Source organism: Artibeus jamaicensis, unplaced genomic scaffold (genome assembly GCF_021234435.1).
Source record: "Artibeus jamaicensis isolate MK-2021 breed Jamaican fruit bat unplaced genomic scaffold, CSHL_Jam_final scaffold_1964, whole genome shotgun sequence".
Classification (NCBI taxonomy): domain Eukaryota; kingdom Metazoa; phylum Chordata; class Mammalia; order Chiroptera; family Phyllostomidae; genus Artibeus; species Artibeus jamaicensis.
In genome coordinates this window covers 18,733,663-18,740,844 of record NW_026522030.1, presented here as the reverse complement: position 1 = coordinate 18,740,844, position 7,182 = coordinate 18,733,663, and the positions used below count along the sequence as shown (strand labels likewise).

At 43.7% G+C, this 7,182-nt stretch overlaps 1 pseudogene; it reads left to right on the top strand.

The window, feature by feature from the left end:
- The first annotated feature begins 210 nt into the window (after positions 1–210).
- On the top strand, positions 211–590 carry LOC119045904 (60S ribosomal protein L31-like; annotated as a pseudogene).
- Positions 591–7,182: the final 6,592 nt, after the last annotated feature.

Sequence of the window (7,182 nt, the reverse complement as noted above, 5' to 3'; positions counted from 1 at the left end):
TTGCCCTGCCCAGGTGATTACCTAAGTCTCTGCCCTATCCAACTTACAGTGTGCTTTTCTATATTAGCCTATGCTATACTAAGATGGGGAGTCAAAGCAGCTCTACCGAATACACAGAAAGAAACACAAGGAGGCTGCTAAAATGAGGAGACAAAGAAATATGGCCCAGACAATCCCTTGCACTCTTTCTTTCAACCTGGGCCCGTCATAATGGCTCCCACAAAGAAGGCTGGCAAGAGTAAGAAGGGCCGTTCTGCTATTAATGAGGTAGTGACCAGAGACTACACCATCAACATCCACAAGTGCGGTCATGGAGTGGGCTTCAAGAAGTGTGCCCCTCGAGCACTTAAAGAGATCTGGAAATTTGCCATGAAGGAGATGGGGACTCCAGATGTGCGCATTGACACCAGGCTCAACAAAGCTGTCTGGGCCAAAGGAATAAGGAACGTCCCATACCGTATCCAGGTGTGGTTGTCCAGAAAATGTAATGAGGATGAAGATTCACCAAATAAGCTCTATACATTGGTCACCTATGTATCTGTCACCACTTTCAAAAATTTGTAGAAACAGTTAGTGTGGATGAGAACTAACTGCTGATCATTGAGTAAAGTTATAAAACTGCCTTTGAAAAAAAACAAAAGAAATATGGCCCAAATGAAAGGACAGATAAAACTCCAGGAAAAGGACTAACAAAATAGCAATAAGCAATCTATCAGATGCAGAGTTCAAAATACTGGTTATTAGGATGCTCAAGAAACTCATTGGGTTCTTCAACAGTATAAAAAAGACCCAGGCAGAAATAAAGGTTACACTGAGTGAAATAAAGAAAAATTTACAGGGAATGAACAGTGGAATGGATGAAGCCAAAAATCAAACCAATGATTTGGAACACAAGGAAGAAAAAATATTCAGTCAGAACAGAAAGAAGAAAAAAGAATCCAAATAGATGAGGATAGTATAAGTAGCCTGTAGGACAACTTCGAACACACCAACATTCGCATCATGGGGTGCCAGAAGGGGAAGAGAAAAAGCAAGAAATTAAAAATTTATTCCAAAAAATGATGAAAGAAAATTTCCCTAATTTGGTGAAGGAAATAAACATGCAAGTCCAGGAAGCACAGATAGTCCCAAACAAGATGGACCCAAAGAGGATCACACCGAGACACATCATAATTAAAATGAGAAAGGTTAAAGATAAGAAGAGAATCTTATAAGCAGCAAGAGAAAAGCAGAGGTACAATGGAGCTAAGTCCCATAAGACTGTCAGCTAATTTCTCAAAAGAAACTTTGCAGGCTCAAAGGAACTGGTAAGAAGTATTTAAAGTGATGAAAAGCAAGGAGCTACAACCTAGATTACTCTACCCAGCAAAACTATCATTTAGAATGGAAGGGCAGATAAAGTGCTTCCCAGACAAGGTTAAGCTAAAAGAGTTTCTCATCACCAAGCCATTATTGTATGAAATGTTAAAGGGATATATTTAAGAAAAAGATCAAACTATGAACATTAAAGTGGTAGTAAATTCACAATTGTCAACAGCTGAATTTAAAAAACAAACTGAGAAAACAAGCAAAACAGAAACAGAATCAGAGGCATGGAGATCATTTGGAGGGTTACCAGCTGGGAGGGGGCAAGGGGAGAACAGGAGAAAAGGTGCAGGGATTAAGAAGTATAAATTGGTAGGTACAAAACAGGTGGATGTTAGGAACAGTATAGGGAACAGAGAAGCCAAAGAACTTACGTGCATGACCCACGGACATGAATTAGCGGGGAGAATTGCCAGAGGGAATAAGGGGTACTGGGTGGATGGGGGCAAAGGGGGTAATATCAGGACAACTATAATAGCCTAATCAATAAATTGTTTTAAAAAATAGGAACTTGAAAAACAGAAAATAAAATTACCTTGTGTTACATTAAAAAAGGATAATGTATTTGTACACCTAAAAAGTTGTTTGGAAAAAAAAAAGTTGTTTGGAGGGTAGATCTCATGTCAAGTGTTCTTACCACAATAAGATAATTTTATTAAAAAATCTACATATGAATGTCCATAGCAGCACTATTCACAACACCCCAAGGGTAGAAACAACCCAAATGTCCATCAAATAATGAGTGGATAAACAAAACTGGTGTATCCATACAGTGAAATATTATTCACACACAAAAAGGAATGAAATACTGATTCATGTTACAACATGATGAACCTCAAAAACATTATGCTAAACAAAAGAAGTCAGTCATAAAGGACTACAGGTTGTATGATTCCATTTATTTTATATTCCATTATCCAGAATAAGCAAATCCATAGAGATGGAAAAGAGATTAGTGGTTGCCAGGGGCTGGGAAATGGGAGGTGACTTCTTAGTGGATATGGGGTTTCCTTTGGAGTGACGAAAACATTCTGCAGCCATAGTGGCAATGGTCCACAATTTTGTGAATGTACCAAATTCCACTGAATTGCACGTATTAAATGGTTAAAAAGGTAAATTTTATGTTTTAAGTATTTGATCACAATTTAAAGAACAACAATGGGATACACTGTAAACCTATTAAAATTTAATAGACTGAAAGACTAATCATACCGAATGTTGCCAAGGATGTAGAAGAATTAAAACTCTTCACCATATATCACTGGTGGGAATGTATGTTACAATCACTTTGGAAATCAGTTTTGTGATTTCTTTAAAAGTTTACCATGCACCAACTACCATATGAGGTATCCCAAAAAAAATGAAAACACGTGTTTACACAAAAAGTTATACACAAACATTCATAGCCAAAAACTGAAAACAACCCAAGTCCTTCAATGGAGAATTCAATAAACAAATAGCAGTATTTCATACAGTGAAATACTATTCAACAATATAAAAAGAATGAGTTATTCTCATGTACAACAATCTGGAAGCATTTCAAAGGAATTACACTGAGTGATAAGAAGCCAAACAAAAATGAGTACATACTGTATGATTGCATTGATATAAAATTTTAGGAAATGCAAATTAAGCTATGTTGATACAAGCAGATCAGTGGTTGCCTGGTGACTAGGTGTTGAGGTGGGTCGATGGGAAGGGCCAGGAAGGAGAGTTTTCAAAAGGACACCAGGGCCCTGACTGGTGTGTCTCAGTTGGTTGGGCATTGTCCCACGCAGTGAAAGGTTGCTGGATAAATTCCCCACGGGGGCATGTACTGTGATTGCAGGTTTGGATACATACGAGAAACAACCAATCGATGTTTCTCTCTCACACTGATGTTCCTCTCCCTCTATTTCTTCCTCTCTTCCCCTCTCTCTAAAAATAAATAAAGAAAACCTTTATTTAAAGAAAAGAACATTAGTAAACTTTAAGTGATAATATTTGCTATCATGATTATGGTAAAGGCTTCACGGGTATATACTATGCCAAAACATATAAAATTGCACACTTTAAATAGGTGGATTTTATTGTATTTAATAGTGTCTCAATGAAGCTCTTAAAAACATTTTAAAAGTATATGTGATAGATCTTTAGGGAATAAAATATAAACAAAGCTTATATTTTCTACTAGATTGTGCAGTTATAACTTTTCTCTTTAAAAAATTTAATCTTGCGCCAAAAGATGAGAGTTATGTTTGAAAAACTGACTGTGTTATATACTCAATATGTTCTATCAGTTGCTTTACCGATAACTATATTGGTCAGAATAAGGCAGATTAAGCTGCGGTAACAAACAGCCCAAATGTAAGTGGCTTAATACCACCAAGGTTTATTTTCTCACTCACTCTACACATCCCTAACAACTGACGAGGGGGTATTTTCATGGTAGTTTCCCTGAGACCCTGGGCAACAAATCCCCAATATCCTGGAATGTGGCCCCCTTGCTCGGTGCAGCTGGAGAAGAGAGAATGAAGGAGTCAAGCATATACAATTCAATTCTCCAGCCCACAAATACCAATAAATCACATTTATTGATTAGTCACAAAAATTAGTCTTGTGATATGACCATGCTTTACTTCCAGGGGGCAGAGGAGTGTATGCTTCCATGTGCCCAGAAGTAGAGAAGGGGATATTGGTGACTATTAATAATCTACCATGATTACCCATGAAACTAAAAATTATTTTCACACCAACAAATGACAAAGGATTTTGCAACCAAATGTGCTCAGAGAATGTGAGCTGTCTGTGAGCCAGAGGTTCCCACCCAGAGAGGTGGGAAAACTGTAGCTCCACCCACACTCAGAAGTCCCCTGTTCTCTCAACACAGTCCCTGAAGAGAGAGCCCAAGTTCCAGAGGTCCGGGGACAGCTGGGTAGCAATTCCACTTGACTTTTAAAGGTCTCTTAGCTGCCCAGAAATCACTTGCACTCATGCATTCCACCACTCATGCATTCAGTATCTACCACCTACGCCTGGATAGTGAAGAAACCCACCCATTGGGTGGGGCCCCCACACAAGAGGTCTGAACAAGGTGCTAGAGGAACACAGAAGAGGGAGCAATGAATATTTTTTAATGTTTTCAACTCTGATATAGCCATTTTGGGGGTGCTCTTGTGATACAAATCTTAGCCCCCACCTTGCTAACTCTGCCCCTTACCAGCTCTGTGGTGATAGGCAAATCCCTTCCCCTTTCTGAGCCTCAGTTTCCTCATCTGTGAAACAGGAATAATAAGGCTTACCTCCCAGAACTGTTGAGAGAACAAGAATGAGATCATGTCTGTGGCATGCTTTGTAAACTGTCAAGTTTTGTGTGCATCCATCTTATCACCACCACCATCATCACCGCTGTCTTGCGCTGTCTAGAAGGGAGGCCGCAGGGTTGGGGAAGGCACAGAGGAGAGAGGGGCTCCCAGTCTGACCCTGAGACCCTGCTGGAGTCAGGGCCTCTCTTCTAATTAACTCTTCCTGGCAGAAATTCCTTGCTGGACATGTTTGCCTACCAGTGACAAGCCAGGTGAGGCTTCCAGGGGCCGCCCACTGGCCCTGACACACCGGGGAGGAATGATGATTCACTAGCCCTCTAACAGCCTTGCTGACAGGCGTCTTGGCCCAGCCCCTGGCAGAGGCTAGCAAAGGTGCATTGGGGCCATCAGGTTTTTAAGAAGAGAAAGATGGAAAGAGAGAGGGGAAGACAAATGAGAGATAAGAGGAAAAGAAAGGCACAAAAAAGGCAAAAGAAGGAACGGAAGAAAAAAAAAGTACAATGTGGTTATCAAGAGGAATATTCAATGGGTATAGTTTGTTTGGCAGTGTGAAAAAGTCCTGGAAATTATTTACACAATGACGTGCCTATACTTAACGCTACTGAGCTGTACACTTAAAAATGGTTAAGAGAGTATATTTTATGTCGTGCTTTTTAACATAATTAAAATTGAGTTAAAAACTATTTTTAAAAGTGAAGAAATGAAAAAGGGAGAAGGGAGGAAAGGAAGAAAGAAGGGAGGGGAGAAAGCAGAGGAGAGAAAGGCATAAGGGAGGAGGGAAGGAGAAAGGAAGGAGAGGGCAAAGGGAGAAAGAGATGGAGGATGGGAGAAGGGAGAGGAAGAGAAAGATGTAGGGAGGAAAGAAAGAAAAGGGAAGGAGGAAAAAGGAAGGAAATAGGAAGGGAAGAATGGAAGGAAGGAGGAACCAGAGAGATTAAGGGGAAATTTTTAAAAGATGAGGGGAATAAAGGGAAAAAAATAAAATGAAAAGCGGGGGAAGGAAGGAAGGAGAAAACGAATAGCCGCTCAGCGGACTACCCCGCAGCGAAAGTGCGCCCCGCGTCGCCGTCTCCCCCTGGTCGGGGGTGGGGCCGCTTGCGTGACGCCATCGCGCCGCGCCGTCTCCCCACCTTCCGGTGCCCGCGTCTGAGCGTTGTGCAACTTCGTATCTCGCTGGTGGCTACCCTGTTGGCGGTTACCGCTCTCCCTGGGTGGCTGCGAGTCCCCTGGCCTTTGGCCTTCTGCCCGGCCAGCCCCGGCGGCGGCGGCGGCGGCGGCGGGGGGACCATAATTGCCCAGAGACGCGGCCCTTATCTGGGTGGGTTGTGCAAAGCACGCAGGAGCGAGGGCCCCAGGCGGCGGCTCGGACGCCTCAGCGGCCAGGCATGCGCGCGGGGGCGAGGGGCGGGCGGGGGTCCCAGGGGGCGCCTCTGGGGCTTCCCGCTGCAGACGTTGCCCCTCTACGGAAAGAACCGCCGCTGGCCTGCATAATCATGGCAGAGGGTGGGGAAGACCTGGGCTCCCCGCCCGGCCCTGGCACCTGCTTAGTTTCTGGGCTCACGGCTCATTCGCAGTAGTAGTAACAATACTACCTGTCATGGTGGTTGTGAGGATTAGAAAGAATGCAGGAGAGGCCTAGACAGGCGCACATTAGGTACCCGAGGAGTGGTAGCCATTATCCTCTTACCACCCACTGCAAGACCTCACGCTAAAGTCTACTTGCTAGGCTCACCCACCTGGCCCACACACCGCCAACCAAGACCTGAGTTCAAGTGTTGTCTGCCACTGACTTGCTAAATGGCCTTTGGAAATTTGCCTTCCACTTCTCGTCTCTCTTCAGTTTCCTCTTACGAAATTTGGTAATAAAGTCACTGCCTCGCCAGTCTGTTGGGAGGCTTAAATGAAGTGACCCTTGGGAGAATGTGAGGGATGCAGCTCTACCGAGCTCTGCCAACCACTGCCCTTGAAAAATTCCTTCCCTTGGCTTCCATGACAACAGATAGTTCAGGTTTTCCTCCTACTTCTAGCTACTTCCCATTCTCTTTCCGTGCTCCTCCTCCCTTACACGTCCCTTAGAAGTCCGTGCCCCTAGAGGCTTTCTCTTAGGCATTCCTCGGTGAGGGGTGACTGGACTGCATCCTCTCCAAGACTTCAGGTCCCAGCGGCCACATGTGGCCCAGACCTCTTTTCTACAGATTCAGATATTTACAGGACACCCACGAGGGTGGGTCCCACAGGAACCTCATATTTGACGTTCCAAGTTGAACACATCATCTTCCTATCCCAGAACCACAGGACGATGTCTAGGTTCTCTACCCTCCCCAGGACAGAAAGAAACCTCAGGGCCATCCTTAAGGTTTCCCTGTCGCCTGTCCTACTATCCAAATAATCACTAAGTCCTGTCTCTCCTGCCTCTAACGTCCCTCAGTCTGTCCCATTCCCACTGTCACCATCTCTGTCTTGGCCACTGCCATATTACAATTCCCAACTTGTCACTTTCCCGTCTTGCCCC